At 45.6% G+C, this 21018-nt stretch overlaps 1 protein-coding gene and 1 long non-coding RNA gene across 3 annotated transcripts in view; both read left to right on the top strand.

Annotated features, from left to right (window-relative positions):
* cadm2b (cell adhesion molecule 2b) overlaps positions 1-21018 on the top strand; it is a 1840301-nt gene that overhangs the window by 56282 nt on the left and 1763001 nt on the right. The gene's annotated exons all lie outside the window — the stretch shown is intronic.
* On the top strand, positions 3670-7737 carry LOC119968714. Its single transcript, XR_005461189.1, has 3 exons — positions 3670-3996; positions 6009-6064; positions 6165-7737. It is a non-coding gene; the product is annotated as an uncharacterized LOC119968714 (long non-coding RNA).

Here is a 21018-nt window from a genome sequence, read left to right as displayed (position 1 = left end):
CAATTTAGCATAACCAATCCACCTAACCTGCACATCTTTGGACTGTGGGAGGAAACCGGAGCACCCAGAGGAAACCCACACAGAGACGGGGAGAACGTGCAGACTCCGCACAGACAGTGACCCAAGCCTGGAATCGAACCTGGGACCCTGGAGCTGGAAAGCAACTGTGCTAACCACTGTGCTACCGTGCTGCCCACTCAGTGGAATTACAATTTGGTCATTGCATAGCAATAGTCCATCAACTACTGTTAACTCTGTCTGAATGTTCTGATATCGTGGACATCGTCCCTTTGGCCTATCATGCTGGAGATGGTGCACCACTCTTAGCAAAGTTGCATCTTTCTTCGTTTCTTGACAAATCTGTTGTAGATTTTCATCAGGTGCCGGAAGATTCTCCGTGCAGAACTGCATTTGAGCTTCGATGCCTCTAATCTCTAATATATTCTGGTGGTGAACTTTCAGTGTCAATTGACCTTGATAACGTATCAGCAATGACGAGCTCTTTTCCTGGAGTGCATACTAAGGTGAAGTCATACCTCTTTAACTTTATCATTATGCATTGTAGGCGAGGAGTCGTGTCATTGAAATTTTTATCAATTATTTGAACCAACGGTCTGTGATCCGTTTCCGCTATAAATGCAGGAAACCCATATACATAGTCGTGGACTTTCAGTATTCCCCTAATTAGTCCGCGACATTACTTTTCAATCTGTGCATACCTGCACTCTGTTGCAGTCATAGCCCTAGAAGCATATGCAACTGGAGCCCAATCCGATTGATCATTTTGTTGCAGAAGAACTGCGCCTATCCTGTCTTGACTGGCGTCGGTGAAGATTTTGGTAGTTCTAGTTGGGTCAAAAAAGGTAAGAATTGGTGCTGTTATCAGTTGACATTTGAGATCCACCCATTCATCTTGGTGACGTTGTGTCCATTCAAATTCAGTGATCTTCCTTATCAAATTTCATAGAGCTGACGTCCTCGTTGACATGTTCGAGATGAACTTTACGAAGAAGTTTACAAAGTCCAGAAACCTTAACGCAGCCTTTTTGTCATGTGGCTTTTTCATGTTCTGGATTGCAAACATTTTCGCATTATCTGGTCTGACACCTTGAGATTATATTGTATCTCCCAAGATATTTAAAGATGTTTGTTCAAACAGGCACTTTGAGTGGTTTAGTTTCAATCGTAGTGATCGATTCTTTGAAACACCTTTTTCAAACGAAAAATGTGGTCTTCTTCTGTTGTGGACCATATAATTATGTCGTCGACATAGACTCTTACACCATCGATACCCTGAGTCATCTGCTCCATTATCCTACAGAAAATCTCTGAAGTGGAGATTATACCAAAAGGCATGCAGTTAAAGCAGAAGCGTCCAAATGGCTTATTGAATGTGCATGGCAATCTACTTGAATCATCAAGCTGCAAATGCCAGAATCCTTGCGAAGCGTCGAGTTGAGTGAAAATGTGCACATTCGTCATCGCGCATGTGATCTCTTCACGCTTAGGGATAGGGTAATGTTCCCTACTAATATTTTTGTTCAGATCCTTTGGATTTATGCAGATTCTAAGATCTCCAGACGGTCTCTTCACACATACTAGAGAACTGACCCAGTCAGTCAGCTGCGTGACTCGAGAGATGATTCCTTGTGACTAGCCTTTCAAGCTCTAATTTCAATCTCTCTCGTAAAGGAGCTGGAATCCTCCTCAACGGATGAATTATAGGTTTTGCATCTTTTTTTCAGCAAAATCTTATATTGGTACGGTAAAGTGCACATACCTCTAAAAACGTCAGGGTATTCTTGAAGTATATTCTAGCTCTCATCTTCAATACGTGATGTATCCTGAGTATTCATAAAAATTCTCTGAACAATCCGCAAGTCCTTGCAAGCCTGAGCACGGAACAGTGACAATTTCTGGCTGTCCACGATCCCAAACCGTAGTGTCTTCTTGACCTTCTTATCTGTAACATTTAAATGGCATGATCCTCTTGAAGCAATCTGTTTGCCATTGTAGTCTTTCAGGCTACATGCAGCAGGTATCATCTCGTGTTCCCCTGGAATAGAGTCGAGATCTTTGCTTGTCAGTAGATTGGCTGAAGCCCCATTGAACATTATCGGAAAATTGTTAACTTGCACTGTCCAAACAGTCCATTCACTGTTGGAGTTTATCATGTTGATCTGTTGAGAAGCATTGGTTGTTGCTTTAAGTTCCTCAGTCTTTTCAATAATTCCTACAAATAAAGTGTTCTCTAAGGAAAAATTATCCCCTTCGGTTTAAAAAGTTTGTTCAAATTTGTTCTCCGTTTTATCCATACTGCGAACATTGATGTTCTTCTGTCTTGGTGTCGGAGATTGATATTGCCCTGTAAATCTACACTGTGAGGCATACTGATTAAGTTTGGAACATTTTATACATCTTTTCCCTTGAACAGGGCATTTCCCCTTTAAGTGGGCTTTTCCACATTGGTAACACGTCATGACGTCGTCTCTCTGGGACATGTTGTGCATGCACAGACTTCTTTTCTTTAGTCTCGCATTTTCGAGCGAAGTGCGCATGTGGCTGAAGTGTGCACGCGCAAGATAGCTGCCATCCGAAACATGCTTCTTTAATTGCCTGCGACACCATTTTAACACTCTCAACCTCGTGATTGATTTTTGCGCACTTTTCATGGTGATAAAAATTCTAGATATTAGTTTTTACTCTGTTCGTGAGATAAACATTTCTCAATTGCGATTTTTTAGCATTAAATCTTGTTGCTTTAATAATGCTTCTCTTAAACTCTCATCACATAGTCCATATAAAATCTGATCCCTGATGAGCGAATCATGCAAATCTGTGTAGTTGTATGTCCGTGCTAACAATTTTAAGTCGGTGACAAAGCTGGTGAACGACTTGCCATGTTTCTGCACCCTTTTGTGAAATCTAAATCTTTCAAAGATCTCGGGCGCGATTCTCCCAGAGAGGGAGAAATCGTAAGGCTGGCGTCAAATCCGGGCGGGTTTGACGCCAGCCTCCCCCTCCCCGACCGGGAACCGATTCTGGTCCCCGGTCGGGGCTAGCATGCCGCCGCCGTAAACTCCGGCATCGCGGGCTTAATGAATTTCGTTAAGCCCGCTTGCCAGAGTTTGCGCCGGCTGATGCGTCACATGACGTCAGCCGCGCATGCACGGATTGGAAGACTCCAACCCGCGCATGCGCGGATGACGTCATCGCGCGTTTGCGCGAAACCCGCGCATGCGCGGGCCGGGATGCCCCTCAGCCGCCCCGCGAAGTGATACCGCGGGGAGGCGGAAGGACAAAGAGTGCGCGGGTATCGGACCCGCTGCCCGTGATCGGTGCCCACCGATCGCGGGCCCATGGCACCCTTGGCACGGCTGTGGTACTGCCGTGCCAATCGGTGCCACGGTTTTAAAAATCGGCACTTTACGGCCGTTTTTACGAATGGCCAGACCAGGTGTGTTTGCCGTTCGTAAAAACAGCCTTAAAGGGCTTGGAACTCGGCCCATCGGCGAGCTGAGAATCGTTGCTGGCCGTAAAAAAACGGCGGCAGCGATTCGTATCGGGAGTCGGGCGTGGGGGGGGGAGAATAGCGGGAGGGCGTCAGACTAGCGTGGCCGTAAAATTTTACGAACCCCGCTATTCTCCGCACCGTCGTGAGTGCGGAGAATTGCGCCCCTCATTTATTTGCGTTTTGCAGTGGTCGTCAAATTTTGTGATTATCAAATTAAATTTGCTTTTGTCCTCCCCTTCAGAGTAAATGAAGGAGTTATACATTTCAATTGCCTGCTGTCCTGCCATGGATAGGAGAAGCGCTATTTTTCCTCTTCAGGAGCGATGGTCAAATCATGTGCCTCTATATAAATCTGGAATTTCTGTTTGAAAAGTTAAGATGACCAGTAGTTTTTAGTTGAGATAGAGCTTGAACGTGGTCCATCGAGTCGATTGTTCTTCGAGAATCTGAATGCTGTGAAGCCTTCCAAAGTCGAACAGTCGGTATGAATTTTCTTTTTATTTCTTGCTAATTCTTATCTAGTCTATCAGGTAAGCTTTCTTGAAGGCAACAACCTGGTACCATGTTATATTACTTTGTGTACTATGTTACTCATTTGCTTCTTACCAAAATGCTCTTAAACTCGATGTTGATTAACACTCCTAGTCTTCCAATTAAAGCAAATAATTTATTGAGTAACTTAAATAAACTGAGAGTTTTTTCTCTCTCCAATACTTATACTAGATATTAAATAAACAAGATTGAATAAGAATAAACTATGATTAACTACACCTGCACTCTGAGCTATCTTTCTCTACCTCTGGTCACTAGTCACGACTATACACACGATGAGGCAAGAACTCGGCTCGAGTCTTTTTTATACCCCTTTCTAATGCTGCCATCTAGTGATCACTTAGCTGTTATGTCTATACATTAACCCCTTTGTATACATACAAATAAGCAGATCACTACAGGGGCGCCCTTTAAAAATAGCACACTGATCACAGAAGATAACCCCTGCCCTGCCCAAACACAATCAGCATCAGGGTCTCTTCCAATATTCAGTGAGTGAGGAATAGAGATGGGGGGGGGGGGGGGGGGGAGGGGGGGTCACGGTAAGTGTACTCAAATGAAGTTTCATTTCTATACATGATCCTCGTTACATCACTGCTGAGGGGCGTGGAACATCTTGCTAGCAAGAATTATATTTTCTAATTCTCGTGAGATTTTCGCCTGCGCCACCATTCTTGCTTACGACTAATGCATGCTGAAAATTGCCCCCTCCATTTTCTGACTTTTATGTACTGTAATAGTGATTGGTTGACCTAAACAAATCCATCTCCATGTGTCTGGTTGAAAGTAATATAGTTTTAGCTACATCTGGCTGGCTACAGAGTGAAAGGTAGATTTTGAAGGAAAGAAATGTGTTTGCATCAATATAACCTCCAGATTATCTGGGTATTGTAACGGGGAAAGGCTACTGTTGGAGTAAAATTTTAGATTGTCCTGCAGTTAGGTGCCAAACTTCAGACATCACTTACAGTGTCAAAAGTAACAGATTTATTCAGTTCATGCTTGTTTCTTCTGATAGGCATCTGGAAATTTTGAAGCATCTGCCAATATGTGAACTTCCCTCACCAATTACAATTAACCTGTAATTGACCTCATACAATTAAAACTGTCACGGGACAGACCAGAGTAAACACTCTTTTAAAATAAATGATTCCTAATTGGACTTCCCTCTGAACATATCTTCTTATAACTGAAGCAGAACTCTCATCCCCCAAACAGGGTTTATTATATAATTTGTTTATATGACTCTAGATAGAGATAGTCATGTGAGTTGAAAATTGAATTTAGTTATAACCAAGTCAAAGAAGTGTAGCATCCTAGCTGAAATTGTTGATTTGCTAACAAGGGATGGGTACCTGAGCAGAGAGTTAGCAGAGGTGGAAATTGGGTTAGAAACAAAAGGCAGAAGACATGAAAGCAAAAGAGGAAGACATGGTAATAAAAGACAAAAAACAAACACTGGCTTTTTGCCCCTAGAGATGGGTTTAGCATAAGGAAAAGTGGTAGAAAAACAAAACCCTAACCTAACCCTGGATTTAATAACCTTCCTTCCAACAAGGGCAGCACGGTAGCATTGTGGATAGCACAAATGCTTCACAGCTCCAGGGTCCCAGGTTCGATCCCGGCTTGGGTCACTGTCTGTGCGGAGTGTGCACATCCTCCCCGTGTGTGCGTGGGTTTCCTCCGGGTGCTCCGGTTTCCTCCCACAGTCCAAATATGTGCAGGTTAGGTGGATTGGCCATGATAAATTGCCCTTAGTGTCCAAAATTGCCCTTAGTGTTGGGTGGGGTTACTGGGTTATGGGGATAGGGTGGAGTTGTTGATCTTGGGTAGGGTGCTCTTTCCAAGAGCCGGTGCAGACTCGATGGGCCGAATGGCCTCCTTCTGCACTGTAAATTCTATGACATCACTGTGTAATTTGGCTGTCACTTTTTGCCATCAGGTTCCGATACAGCTTTTTCCTATATCATGTTCCCCCCAGCGTTGAATCACCCCTTGGTAGGTTGAATTAAATTCTATTCTATATTAAATCAATGTAATTTTGGAAGTTTCTTGAAACATTTTTGTGCTTTAATGTATTTCTCTTATTTGTATGTAGACCTGACTGGTAGTTTAGCCTGAATCTCCAGAAGTACAGGAGGGAGAGATGGCATGGCGCAATGACAACAATCTCTCCCTCAGTGTCAGAAATACTAAGGAGCTGGTCATCTACTTCCCTGTCTGTATCATTGGTGTCGAGGTGGAGATGGTTGACAGCTTCAAATTCCTATGTGTGAACATCATCTACAATCTGTCCTGGCCCACCCGTAGTGTCCTCGGCACTACGACCGAGAAAGCACAACAGCGCTTATACGTCCTCATAAAATTAAGGAAATACGGCGTGTCCACAATGACTCTGACCAATTTTTATAGATGTATCATGGAAAGCATCCTATCTGGCTGCATCATAGCCTGGTATGGCAACTGCTCGGCCCAAGACTGTAAGAAACTGTCATGAACACAGCCCAGCCCGTCACACAAACCCATCTCCCATTCATTTACTCTGTCTACACCTCCCGCTGCCTTGGGAAAGCAGGCAGCATAATCAAAGACTCCTCCCACCCAGGTTATTCTCTCTTCTGACCTCTTCCGTCAGGCAGAAGGTTCAAAAGTTTGAGAACGTGCACTAATAGATTCAAAGACAGCTTCTTCCCGGCTGTGACCAGATTCCTGAATGGCCCTCTTATGGACTAAACTGATCTTTCTACGCATCTTCTATACAGTTGGACACTGTATTTCATATGCCTCCCCCGATATCTATGTTCATGTATTTATATCGTGTACTTATCGTATGTTCTATGTTTTCATGTATGGTGTGATCTGCCTGGACTGTATGCAGAACAATACTTTTCACTGTACCTCTGTACACGTGACAATAAATCGTTTGGTTTAAATGTGACATTGACTGCACAGAAGAATGTTGTGGGCATACTTTGAGTGAACAGGGCAATGTAGTTGGTGGCTTGGTACAACATCAGTTGGTAAAATAATTTTTGTCACTGAGCATGTCATTACATTCACTTTACACATTAGTGCATTTAGGATCAGAGGCGCCACATGTATGCAAACTACCCTTCACCTGTTCGTATGTTTTAAGAGTGTTGAGTGAAAACCAAATAATGTTTTTGGAACTTGGTTAAATATCACCTTCATTGCATAGAGATTACACTTTCATTTCTCACATTATGATAATGTGTGTTACTCCCCTTTCTCATTTTATCATGCCCTGCATTATACACGACAGCTGTTTACCTTTACAGAATGGACTTACAACCTGTTCCTATTTATGCTTTTGCCAGTGTCAAATGTGTATTAGAATAGGTGTCATTTGGGCCTAGATCTTCTGGCATTGCTCTTACCATCACAATTACATTGTTCATTTCTTCGGGCATTTTCCGATCTGAGCTGCAGCAGAAATGGGCAGCACGACATCTCTTGGGTAAGCCCAGTGATCGTAGTAGAGTCAGGAAACAATGAGAACTCACACCCTTTTTTCAGCAGTAGCTACTGTATTCAGGCAAATTTTTAAAGGTCCAGTCTTTTTCGTTTCATGAATGAGTGGGTAACTGAATCAGTGAATGGGTAGATAAGTGAATGGGCGAGTGGGTGAGGAGAGTAGTTGGGTTGGATCAGGAGAGGTGGCAGAGTACTCTGGGTGCGGTTGGGTTGAGGTGGGTTTGGTTGGGTCTACTCGTTGTGATCAGCGGGTGGTCAGAGATGTGGTTCGTTGAGTAGTGTTGTTCGGTCGTGGTCGATAGGGTGGTGGTGATTGGGGGGGATTGAATGTGGGGTTACAAAGCTGGTAGACCAGATTATAAACTGTCTTAACATTTCCAGGGTAAGTACACAGGTACGTCCCATGTATCAAGCCCAAGTTTCTGCCTTGAGCTTAAGGTTGGAGACACTCATGGCAAGTCCACAACAGCAAGGAATAAGCCCATTGGAAGTTTACAGTTTGTGGGCAATTATCATACATGTCACTGCCTCAGAGCTTCTGCGGGGTCCTGATATGAATCTCTCAACGCACATCCCCTCTTTTGTGTGGCGGATTTAAAACTTTGAACAGGATTAGACGGGTAGATTCAGAAAGAGTGTTCCTGATGGTGGAGGAGTCCAGAACTAGGGGTCATAGATTGAGGATAAGGGGTAAACCTTTTAGGACTGAGGTGAGGAGTAATTATTTCACCCAGAAAATGGTGAATCTGTGGAATTCGCCATTGCAGAAAGCAGTTGAGGCCAAACATTGTGTAATTTCAAGAAGGAATCCATCTCCCGCACCACTACCCTCGCCCCCTCCACTCCCTCCTGATGTGTAACGTAATTTGGAATAACACAAGCTGCCACTTGATGTAGTTTTGAGTAAAAGATGCTCCAGACTTTGAAGAGTTCAATGTGTTTTATTGAACTATTAGCACAGTTCTCAATGAGTTTGACTCTCTGCTAATCTAAATGTAGTAATTCAGTCTAACTGAACCTGCCTTGCTCTAAGCCACGTGCTGGGGTGTGATGCTGATGACACACCCTGTCTCAATCTGTAGATGTTGGTCTGTGGAAAGAGGCGGGGTGTGAATGTCTCATCCCTTTTATAGTGAGATACCACGGGCGGATTCTCCACTACCCGGTGGGGCGGGGGGCTCCCGGCGGGATGGAGTGGTGTGAACCACTCCGGCGTCGGGCTGCCCCAAAGTTGTGGAATCCTCTGCACCTCTAGGGGCCAAGCCCTCACCTTTAGGGGCTAGGCCCGTGCAGAGTGGTTGGCGCGCTGCTGGCTGGCGGGAAAGGCCTTTGGCGCCATGCCAGCCGGGCGGCGGAAATCCGCGCATGCGCGGGAGTGTCAGCGGCTGCTGACGTCATCCCAGCGCATGTGCAGGGGGGGTCTCCTCCGCGTCGGCCGTTGCGGAGGCTGACACGGCTGACGCAGAGGGGAAAGAGTGTCCCCACGGCACAGGCCCACCCGCGCATCGGTGGGCCCCAATCGTGGGCCAGGCCACCGTGGTGGCACACCCCAGGGCCAGATCGCCCCTTGCCCCCAGGACCCCAGAGCCCGCCCGCGCCGCCTGGTCCCGCCGGTAAGGTTTAATTCACGTTGGTGGGACCAGAATTGCAGCAGCGGGACTTCGGCCCATCACGGGCTGGAGAATCGCCGGGGGGGGGGGGGGGGGGCACCGACCGCCGTGATTCCCGCCCCTGCATAGATTCACGTTGCCCCCCCCGGCGATTCTCCGACCCGGCGGGGGGTCGGAGAATCCCGCCCCACACCTGTGTGTCCTGACTGCTCATTAGTCATGTCGTATTCTATGTGTTCATTAGCTGCATGTTTGCATGTCATGACATCTTTTTTATGTTTTGTTGGCGTATGTGAATGTATTTACATGTGAATGAGTCTGTCTAATGTAACCGACGGAGGACAACAGAACAGAGCAAACAAAACAAATGTTCACAAGTCCAGTCTCTGAGGCTTGCGACTGATCCTGGTCGACTGACGGAGAGGTGGCGGAGTGGACGATGGCGTCTTGACAGGTGGGATGGAAGCCTGACTTGTAGCCTCGTGGTGCGAGGTATGAGGAGGTGGCAATTCAACATATGGAAATGGAGGAGAAAGTGGTTGCGGCAGGCAAATTTGCGCAGTGCCCATCGATTCCTTCACACGATGGAGCCATCAGCTATACATACAACATAAGAGCGGGGCGCAGCCTGTCGATCAACGACAGCCGGGGCAGACCACCCACCATCCGGTATCTGGATCCTGACAGTGTCTGTCGGGGATAGCACGGCCAGACCAGTGGCATGGGCATCATAGCCCTGCTTTTGACGGTCTCTAAGCTGCTGTATCTTCTGCAGCACCAGGTTTGGCAGGTGTATGGCTGGAAGCGTCGTCCGTAGGTCCCTGTTCATCAGGAGTTGAGCCGGCGACATTCCAGTGGACAGTTGAATCGCCCTGTACGCGAGCAGTGCAAGATGTATGTCGGAAGCAGGGTCCGCGGCATGGCAGAAGAGCTGTTTCACAATGTGCACCCCTTTCTCGACTTTTACATTGGACTGCGGATAGTGCGGACTGGAGGTGACATTCTGGAAATTGTATGACCTGGCAAACGTGGACCATTCTTGACAAAGCACAGGCCATTGTCCTCATGACGGTGATTGGGGTGCCATGCCTTGAGAACGTCTCCTCACAGGCTTTGATGACGGTCCGAGAGGTGAGGTCCGGGAGCTTCAGCACCTCAGGGTAATTTGAGAAATATTCGATGATCAATACGTAGTCGCGACCATTCGCATGAAAGAGGTCAATGCTACAGGGATGGTGCAGGCGGGAGGGATTCATATTTCTGGATAACTGGGGCTCTTTCTGGGGAAGGTGGGACCTCTATAGACAGGATGGTCTACATCTGAACCTGAGGGGCACCAATATCCTGGGGGGGAGATTTGTTAGTGCTCTTTGGGGGGGTTTAAACTAATTCAGCAGGGGCATGGGAACCTGGATTGTGGTTTTGGGGTACGGGAGATTGAGAGTATAGAGGTCAGGAGCACAGATTTGACTTCGCAGGAGGGTGCCAGTGTTCAGGTAGGTGGTTTGAAGTGTGTCTACTTCAATGCCAGGAGTATACGAAATAAGGTAGGGGAACTGGCAGCATGGGTTGGTACCTGGGACTTCGATGTTGTGGCCATTTCAGAGACATGGATAGAGCAGGGACAGGAATGGTTGTTGCAGGTTCCGGGGTTTAGGTGTTTTAGTAAGCTCAGAGAAGGGGGCAAACAGGGGGAGGTGTGGCGCTGCTAGTCAAGGACAGTATTACGGTGGCGGAAAGGATGCTAGATGGAGACTCTTCTTCCGAGGTAGTATGGGCTGAGGTTAGAAACAGGAAAGGAGAGGTCACCCTATTGGGAGTTTTCTATAGGCCACCTAATAGTTCTAGGGATGTAGAGGAAAGGATGGTGAAGATGATTCTGGAAAAGAGCGAAAGTAACAGGGTAGTTGTTATGGGAGACTTTAACTTTCCAAATATTGACTGGAAAAGATATAGTTCGAATACATTAGATGGGTCGTTCTTTGTACAATGTGTGCAGGAGGGTTTCCTGACACAATATGTTGACAGGCCAACAAGAGGCGAGGCCACATTGGATTTGGTTTTGGGTAATGAACCAGGCCAGGTGTTAGATCTGGAGGTAGGTGAGCACTTTGGAAACAGTGACCACAATTCGGTGACCTTTACGTTAGTGATGGAAAGGGATAAGTATATCCCGCAGGGCAAGAGTTATAGCTGGGGGAAGGGCAATTATGATGCCATTAGACAAGACTTAGGATGTGTAGGTTGGAGAAGTAGGCTGCAAGGGTTGGGCTTCACTGGATATGTGGAGCTTGTTCAAGGAACAGCTATTGCGTGTTCTTGATAAGTACGTACCAGTCAGGCAGGGAGGAAGGGGTAGAGCGAGGGAACCGTGGTTTACCAAAGAAGTGGAATCTCTTGTTAAGAGGAAGAAGGAGGCCTATGTGAAGATGAGGCGTGAAGTTTCAGTTGGGGCGCTTGATAGTTACAAGGAAGCGAGGAAAGGTCTAAAGAGAGAGCTAAGACGAGCAAGGAGGGGACATGAAAAGTCTTTGGCAGGTAGGATCAAGGAAAACCCAAAAGCTTTCTATAGCTATGTCAGGAATAAAAGAATGACTAGGGTAAGAGTAGGGCCAGTCAAGGACAGTGGTGGGAAGTTGTGTGTGGAGGCTGAGGAGATAAGCGAGATACTAAATGAATACTTTTCATCAGTATTCACTCAGGAAAAAGATAATATTGTGGAGGAGAATGCTGAGACCCAGGCTATTAGAATAGATGGCATTGAGGTGCGTAGGGAAGAAGTGTTGGCAATTCTGGACAAGGTGAAAATAGATAAGTCCCCGGGGCCTGATGGGATTTATCCTAGGATTCTCTGGGAAGCCAGGGAAGAGATTGCTGAGCCTTTGGCTTTGATTTTTATGTCATCATTGGCGACAGGAATAGTGCCAGAGGACTGGAGGGTAGCAAATGTGGTCCCTTTGTTCAAGAAGGAGAGTAGAGATAACCCCGGTAACTATAGGCCGGTGAGCCTCACGTCTGTTGTGGGTAAAGTCTTGGAGAGGATTATAAGAGATAGGATTTATAATCATCTAGATAGGAATAATATGATTAGGGATAGTCAGCATGGTTTTGTGAAGGGTAGGTCATGCCTCACAAACCTTATCGAGTTCTTTGAGAAGGTGACTGAACAGGTAGACGAGGGTAGAGCAGTTGATGTGGTATATATGGATTTCAGTAAAGCGTTTGATAAGGTTCCCCACAGTCGGCTATTGCAGAAAATACGGAGGCTGGGGATTGAGGGTGATTTAGAGATGTGGATCAGAAATTGGCTAGTTGAAAGAAGACGGGATGGTGGTTGATGGCAAATGTTCAGGATGGAGTTCAATTACGAGTGGAGTACCACAAGGATCTGTTCTGGGGCCGTTGCTGTTTGTCAATTTTATAAATGACCTAGAGGAGGGCACAGAAGGATGTTGCAGGTTACAGAGGGACATAGATAAGCTGCAGAGCTGGGCTGAGAGGTGGCAAATGGAGTTTAATGTAGAGAAGTGTGAGGTGATTCACTTTGGAAAGAAAAACAGGAATGCGGAATATTTGGCTAAGGTAAAATTCTTGGCAGTGTGGATGAGCAGAGGGATCTTGGTGTCCATGTACATAGATCCCTGAAAGTTGCCACCCAGGTTGATAGGGTTGTGAAGAAGGCCTATGGTGTGTTGGCCTTTATTGGGAGAGGGATTGAGTACCGGAGCCATGAGGTCATGTTGTAGCTGTACAAAACTCTGGTACGGCCGCATTTGGAGTATTGCGTACAGTTCTGGTCGCCTCATTATAGGAAGGACGTGGAAGCTTTGGAACGGGTGCAGAGGAGATTTACCAGGAAGTTGCCTGGTATGGAGGGAAAATCTTATGAGGAAAGGCTGATGGACTTGAGGTTGTTCTCGTTAGAGAGAAGAAGGTTAAGAGGTGACTTAATAGAGGCATACAAAATGATCAGCGGGTTAGATAGGGTGGACAGTGAGAGCCTTCTCCCGCGGATGGAGGTGGCTAGCACGAGGGGACATAGCCTTAAATTGAGGGGTAATAGATATAGGACAGATGTCAGAGGTAGGTTTTTTACGCAAAGAGTGGTGAGGCCGTGGAATGCCCTACCTGCAACAGTAGTGAACTCGCCAACATTGAGGGCATTTAAAAGTTTATTGGATAAGCATATGGATGATAATGGCATAGTGTCGGTTAGATGGCCTTTAGTTTTTGACTTCCCATGTCGGTGCAACATCGTGGGCCGAAGGGCCTGTACTGCGCTGTATCGTTCTATGTTCTATAATGCCAACCTTGGACCACGGAGAGGTCACTATGTCATGCTGTTGGAGCTTCTCCTTGCTCTGCGCTGGCTGGAACCGCTGACAGGTAGCACAGTTCAGGATCATGTTCGTGATGTACTGGCTGATGCCGGGCCTGTAGACAGCTTGCCGGGCTCTGAGTCTGCACTTCTCGACGCCCAGGTGTCCCTCATGAATCTGACGCAGCACCAAGCTCTGGAGACTGAGCGGAATGACAATCTTGTCCAGCTTGAGGAGGATACCATCAATCACCGTCAGGTCATCCTTCACATTGTAAAATTGTGGGGACTGCCCTTTCTGCCAGCCATTGGTGAGGTTGTGGATGACGCGCTGCAAGAGGCTGCCTCATCACGGATGAGAACTACCTTCTCATCTGTCGCCAGGAGAGTGCTAGCACACAGCTTCACCTGCGATTCGATGTGCTGGATGATCTTCAGCGGCTCACTGGGCAAGATGACGGAGCGGGACAATGCATCAGCGATGGTGAGCTCCCGGCCAGGTGTGTACACTTGTTGAAGTCATACCTCCTAAGTTTAAGCAGGATTCTCTGCAACCGAGGCGTCATGTCATAGATCATAGAATTTACCGTGCAGAAGGAGGCCATTCGGCCCATCGAGTCTGCACCGGCTCTTGGAAAGAACACCCTACCCAAGGTCCACACCTCCACCCTATCCCCATAACCCAGTAATCCCACCCAACACTAAGGGCAATTTTGGACACTATGGGCAATTTAGCATGGCCGATCCACCTAACCCACACATCTTTGGACTGCGGGAGGAAACCAGAGCACCCGTAGGAAACCCACGCACACACGGGGAGAATATGCAGACTACGCACAGACAGTGGCCTAAGCCGGGAATCGAACCTGGGACCCTGGAGCTGTGAAGCAATTGTGCTATCTACAATGCTACCGTGCAGATCCTTGATCGTTCAGATCCTTGTGGATGATGTGGACCAGTGGCCTATTATCTGTCTCAACAGTGAATGTCGGCAGGCCGTAGACATAATCATGAAATTTGAGGATGCCGGTGAGAAGACCCAAGCATTCCTTCTCAATCTGTGCATATCCGGTTTCAGTGGGCGTAATCGCCCTTGATGCATAGTTACTGGTGCCCAGGATGATGTGTTATCTTGTTGAAGCAACACCGCACTGATGCCATCCTGACTCCCATCTATGGATATCTTTGTCTCCTGGTCCGGGTCGAAGAATGCCAGGACTGGTGCAGTGGTGAGCTTGGCTTTCAGCTCCAGCCACTCTGTCTAGTGTGCCGCCTTCCACTCAAAGGCAGTTGACTTTTTCACCAGGTTGCGTAGGGCCGTGGTGTGTATGGCCATGTTTGGAATGAACTTGCCCAGAAAATTGACCATACCCAAGAAGTCTGGGTCACTGTCTGTGCGGAGTCTGCACGTCCTCCCCGTGTGTGTGTGGGTTTCCTCCGGGTGCTCCGGTTTCCTCCCACAGTCCAAAGATGTGCGGGTTAGGTGGATTGGCCATGATAAATTGCCTGTAGTGTCCTAAAAAAGTAAGGTTAAGGGGGGGGTGGGGTTGTTGGGTTACGGGTATAGGGTGGATACGTGGGTTTGAGTAGGGTGATCATTGCTCGGCACAACATCGAGGGCCGAAGGGCCTGTTCTGTGCTGTACTGTTCTATGTTCTATGTTCTAAGTGCAGCACCGCCTTTTTGTCCTTCATCGCCTCGATGGCCTTGATTTTGTCTGTGTCTGGGCGCACACCATGCTGTGAGATCTGGTCGCCTAGAAACTTGAGCGTCGATGTGCCGAAACAACATTTGGACCTGTTTAAGTTTAGGCCGTTGGCATGTACACGGCGTAATACCTTCTGGAGACGGGACACATGTTCTTCAGGGGTCGTGGACCATATGATGATGTCGTCCACATACACACTAACCCCTTCAATGCCTTCCATCATCTGCTCCATGATGCGATGGAATGTCTTCGATCCCGAGATGATGCCAAAAAGCTTGTTGAAGGTGCAGAGCCTTCTACTGGACTCTTCCAGCTGGATTTGCCAAAATCCCTGTGATGCATCAAATTTGATGAAGAAGCGCGTGTGTGCCATCTCACTTGTGAGTTCTTCCCGCTTCGGGATGGGGTAGTGTTCTCGCATGATGTTCTTATTGAGATCCTTGGGATCAATGCAGATGCGCAGGTCCCCCAAAGACTTATTTACGCACAACATCGAGCTGACCCAGTCAGTCGGTTTGGTGACCTTGGATATGATGCCTTTTTGCTGAAGATCCTTGAGCTGTGCCTTCAGGCGCTCTCTCGGTGGAGCAGGGACTCGTCGTGGTGCGTGGACCACTGGCTTGGCATCAGGCAGTAGCAGAATCTTGCATCGATATGGCAGCGTGCCCATCCCGTCGAACACATCTGGATACTGGGCGAGGATGTCGTCGATGCCGGTATGAAGTTCCACATGGGAAGATATCGTGGTGTAAACCCTTTGAATGAGCTTCAGCTGCTTGCAGGCGTGTGCACCTAATAGGGATGCCCTGTCCGGTTTCACAATTTCAAAGCGTAATCGTGCTTGTGTGTGTCGTTTGGATACGTGCAGATGGCAGGATCCCAGTGCTGTGATGGCATTCTCGTTGTAATCCAGGAGCTTGCAGGCAGCTGGAAGGACCGTGGGAGGCTTCTTAATGCATCTGAAGTCTGCCTGTGAGAGGAGGTTGGCAGAGGCACCTGTGTCCAGCTTGGACTGGATGGAGCTGTGGTTGACCTTCATCACTGCTCGCCATTCGTCCTCGGAATCCACAGCTGGGATCGATTGGACTTGCGATGTGTCTGATCTGGCATATTCACACTTTGTAATAATGCCCACACTGTAGGCGTTGTCCAGGTATTCAGCATCTGGATCCGTGGCACTGCCGGGATCAGAATCCTGTAGGCATTGTTGCACACTCCGGAAGTGCCGTCGTCGGAATTGGGAGCGCTGGCTCCTGACTGGTGGTGCAGATCTGCACAGGGCTGCATAGTGGCCTGGCTTCCCGCAGTTTAAACAGCGTCTGTCTCTTGCAGAGCAGTGTTTCTTTAAATGGGCGGTGCCACAGTTTGAACACGTCATGACGTTGGCGCCCTAAAGCTCCGTGCGTCGTTGCACATGCGCAGTGCGGTTCTCAGACATCTGCACCTGCACAGTGTGGGTTTCGGCCGCTTCGTTATCCCGTTCGCATCGCACATACTTCAGGCCCCGGGAAGAGCACGTGAAATGGCTGCCTTCGTCAATGTTGAGGCGCTGCATCCGGGAGGTGGCCTGCACACCTCCGCCTCGTGGGAGGCTAGTTTATTATTTTCTGCCGTTTTGTCCTGGCAATAGCAATTTTTAGCGTGCTCATGCACTGTGTATGTTTCAATCGCGACTGGCAGGGTCATATGCTTGATTTTCAGTAACTGGTCTCTGAGGATCAGAGTGAACTCCAAAAATGATTTGGTCTCTGATCATGGAGTCAGTGATATCACCGAAGTTGCAGGATTAAGGTCTAAGGTTAGTTAATATGAGTTGAAGGATTCATCTTTACCTTGAAATCGCTGCTTGAATATGTAGCGCTCAAAGATTTTGTTGGTGTCCACCTCACAGTGTCTGTCAAACTGAGGCAATGCCTCTACCATCAGAGTCCACTTGTCATCCAATCAACATTCATACAGCAAAAATGCACTGATTTCCCTTCCATTGGTATTCTTACGAATTGGCCTGATGAGTGTAAGTTGAAAAGCTTTGACAAATATCTCTTTTTATTTCATCAATACTCAAATTCTGTATTACTAGATGCCTGTTATTTCATATTTTCGTAGTATATCTAATGGGTTGATTCATCACAATTTGGATACTTTATTGATTTGTGTTATGCAACTGGTTTTGTTCAAACTTAATGTAAAGTTTTTGACATAGTAATAAAATTATTTTTTGTTAGTACAGACTATCCCTCCAATGATAACTCTTTATATAATTTCAAGTGAAAGCCCTTTTAAAAAGTCAATATTGAAAGAGATTGTATGTGTTAGCACAGCTTAAAACTTTATTTGGTATTGCACTGTTTGTGTAACAGTTAAGAGGTTTAATAGAATCATTGAAGTTGTTTTTGAATAATCCTGTAAAGGGAGACACATTGTAGAAGAGTTTTGTTTTCCACTCCAGGATAAATCCAAAAATTTCAAATGATCACCATTTTTACTGCAGGAGAAAAAGGTGCTGATTGGTTGGCAAGTTGACTCGGATCGCGGTGTTACCATGGAGAAAGTGTCGTGAGAGTACTTTTAAGAACTGAGTATTTATCAAATAGCTGTAGTGGATGTACCTTTAAGAAATGGGTGTTTATAAAATAGCTGCAGTGATGTCAGTGTGGGTGAAGCTGGGCTGGCTGTCTTTCACTTTCAATTTTGAGCAGGCAGCGACAGTGTGTTTTCGAGTCGTTTTCAGAGCTAGATAGCTGCAGGCAAAGCAAGCAGCTTTATATTGATCTCTCTCTGCAATCTAAAGACTGTCTCCAGATCATTTGAGGATTTCCAAATACTACCTGTTTCTGTAGACAATTTAAACCTACTGTCTTTCTGTAAAAAGGGTCTTTTGGTCTTATGGATGTTGTTCGGAAAGTTATGAAGGGTTACTTCTAGAATATTGTATCTGTGGAGATTATTGGTGTTGATAGTTGTTAAGATGTTTACTGTGGGTTTATGAAGTGTTAACTGGATTCATAACTAGACATAGTTTTGTCTTAAAAGTACTTTCAATCTCTGTTGCATCACACCTGTAAAGTAGGCCCTTGTGCTCCCCTTAACCACAATTAATTGAAAGTTGGGGGTCAGGTGAACTCCATGATACACTTTGGTGTTCTCTAAACCCAGGCCCATAACAAATGCAACAGGGAGCAATAGGCTCCCAAAATCCCAAGTAATTTAAAAAAGGTACAAGGCTTTCTCACATGTTTGCAGTTTCACACTGCTGCTATGCAGTGGCTACTGTACCCAACCAGCCTGCACATGCAAAACCTAAAAAAATGTTTGATGTAATTCTGCGATTCCTGAGTGTGCTAATGGCTACACTAACCAATTTAAGATGACCAGTTGAGCTTGTAACATGACTCAATATCTGTAAACAAAAGGAATACGTTCAAGCTTTGCCCCCTTTTTGAATTATCCAGGAGTTTGTGGAGTCTATATTTCCCCATTGCTTTCTCTGTGGCAATGTCTCGCCTAGTCAGACTTGCCAACCAATTAACATCCTGTTCTCCTGTAGTTCCTCCATAAATTGTCATGATTATTTGAAAATTGACATTCTTGTTGTGAAGAGCAAAAAGTGAAAAGTTTTGGCAAAATGTCTCTTCTGAGCATTATTAAAGTTCTTTACTACTAAGCAACTGGAAATTATTTTTATTGATCACATGCTTTACAAGTTCAGCGAACAGCCATTATATCAGAACGTGCTTCTGTTTTCAGAATGTTTGAAATTTAGTTCTTAAAATTCTGAAACATTTGATTCTTCCTTCATTTTGATTACTTTGCATGAACTGGTAACCCATAGAATTCTCTTGTGTCTTTTAAAGTAATGAAACCCTACATATTTTTATTTAACAAGGAAATGGTGTTATTTTGATATTTGTCTATGTCATGAAGTTATGATGGTGACATATGAGTTTAGCTATACGATAATAGTAAAAAGCATAGTAAATTAAATTAAAATAAATTGATGAAATGGAAAATACATGTGAACAGAAATGCAAATTATGCTCTTGACTTCAGGATTAACACCATTATTCATTTGGGGAATCTAAATAAATGCTGATTATCATTGTAAAAATTGGAGAACGATTGCTTGAAAAAGTATGCTGATTTAAAAATGAAATTGGACAAGTAGAATATTTTGAATATTTGAGCACTGATCTAGAGCAAAGAAATTTACAGGCTCGTGTACACAGATCACTAAAATGTTGGTACAAAATAATCAAACGGATTCATGGAATTTTCAAGAGGGCCAGAATATAGGAGGAAGGAAGTACTGCTATAGTTACACCGTCTATATCACATCTGGAACACCTTGTATAATTCTGGGCATCCCAACAGATGCTGTCAGACCTGCTGAGTTTTTCCATGTTTCAGATTCCAAAATCCGCAGTATTTTGCTCATCTAAGAAAAGATATGTTGGTTTTGGAAGGATTGCAGCACAGATTCCTCAGAATGTGACCAGGACTCCAAGGGTAAGGTTATAAACACAGATTGCATAAATTAGACTTGCATTCTTTGGAATATAAGAGGTTACGAGGTGACTTGCTGGTTTTTAAGACGTTGAAATGATTTGATAAACTAGATAGATATAATCTTTTTTTGCTGAATGGGGGGGAGGGGGGGGGGGGCGTTCTCGGATAGGGGACATTACGGTAAGTGAGAAGTTAAAAACATTTCTTCACATTAAAGGCTGTAGAAGTGTGGACGTACGAACATCCGAATTAGAAGCAGATTAGGCCATTTGGTCCCTCGAGACTGATCTGCCACTCGATAAGATAATGACTGAATTGATTTATGGTCTCAACTCCACTTTGCTACCCCCTTTGGCTTCCTTGTTAGTCAAGAATCTATCTTTCTCTGCCTCTGCCTTAAAAACATCCAATGACCATAACAGCAATAAATGTAAGCTCAGTTAATTTAAAATATGAGATTGATAGGTTTGCTCACCAAAGCTATTGAGGGTTATGGAGCTAAGGTGGGTGGATTGGGTCAGGAAGCAGATCAGTCATAATGCCACTGAATGGCAGAACGGCTCGAGGGGCTGAATGGCCTACTTCTTTCATTGCTACTATTCACTTATCTTTGAGCCAGGAAGTCCAGAAAAGGCTGCCATCGTTTATAGAACCCTTGTATTGATCCTCTCAGGGCAGATTTGACCCTTTCCAATTTTATAAATCCCGCCATGTCACTGATCCAGGTCTCCACACTTGGGGATAGCTTAGATTTCCTAAGACGCAAAATTAAAAAATGTGAATGGAGACTTTACTGGCTGGCCACTCAATAATGAAAATCTATCCTATGGAGTGGGGTATTCTTGGCTGTTATTTTTTATATGCTTATCTTTTTGCTTTCTCGATCATTTAGATCTGTTTTTCATGGAGCAAGATGTACAATACACATAACATGAGGTTTGTTTGTTATTGAATTGAATTGATACAACACCTGAGACCCTGATTTAAAATGTGCATTAGGAAAGGAACATTGTGTTCCAAGTCCCAGAATCAATCCAATTGAAACATTAAGAATGCAGTATCTTCTCAAGAGAAGTTTGGGATGGGCAACAGCTTTTGGCCATGCCAGCATTGCCCACATCACACAAAAGAATTTTTAAAATCATGAGTTAAAAAATATTTTGATGTGCCATCAATTAAGACGGATAACGCAGAGTGAATTAACTATGGCTTTAATTGACTGACAACAGAACTGGCAGTGTGCCCCGGAATGAGGCAGTGTGAAAGGTCGGCAGCCTATATACCCAGGCCCTAGGGGGAGGAGCCACGGGCAGAG

The sequence above is a fragment of the Scyliorhinus canicula genome, chromosome 7 (assembly GCF_902713615.1).
Source record: "Scyliorhinus canicula chromosome 7, sScyCan1.1, whole genome shotgun sequence".
In the NCBI taxonomy this organism is placed as follows: domain Eukaryota; kingdom Metazoa; phylum Chordata; class Chondrichthyes; order Carcharhiniformes; family Scyliorhinidae; genus Scyliorhinus; species Scyliorhinus canicula.
Note: the sequence above shows the minus strand (reverse complement) of the source record. Positions and strands in the feature narration are given on the sequence as shown.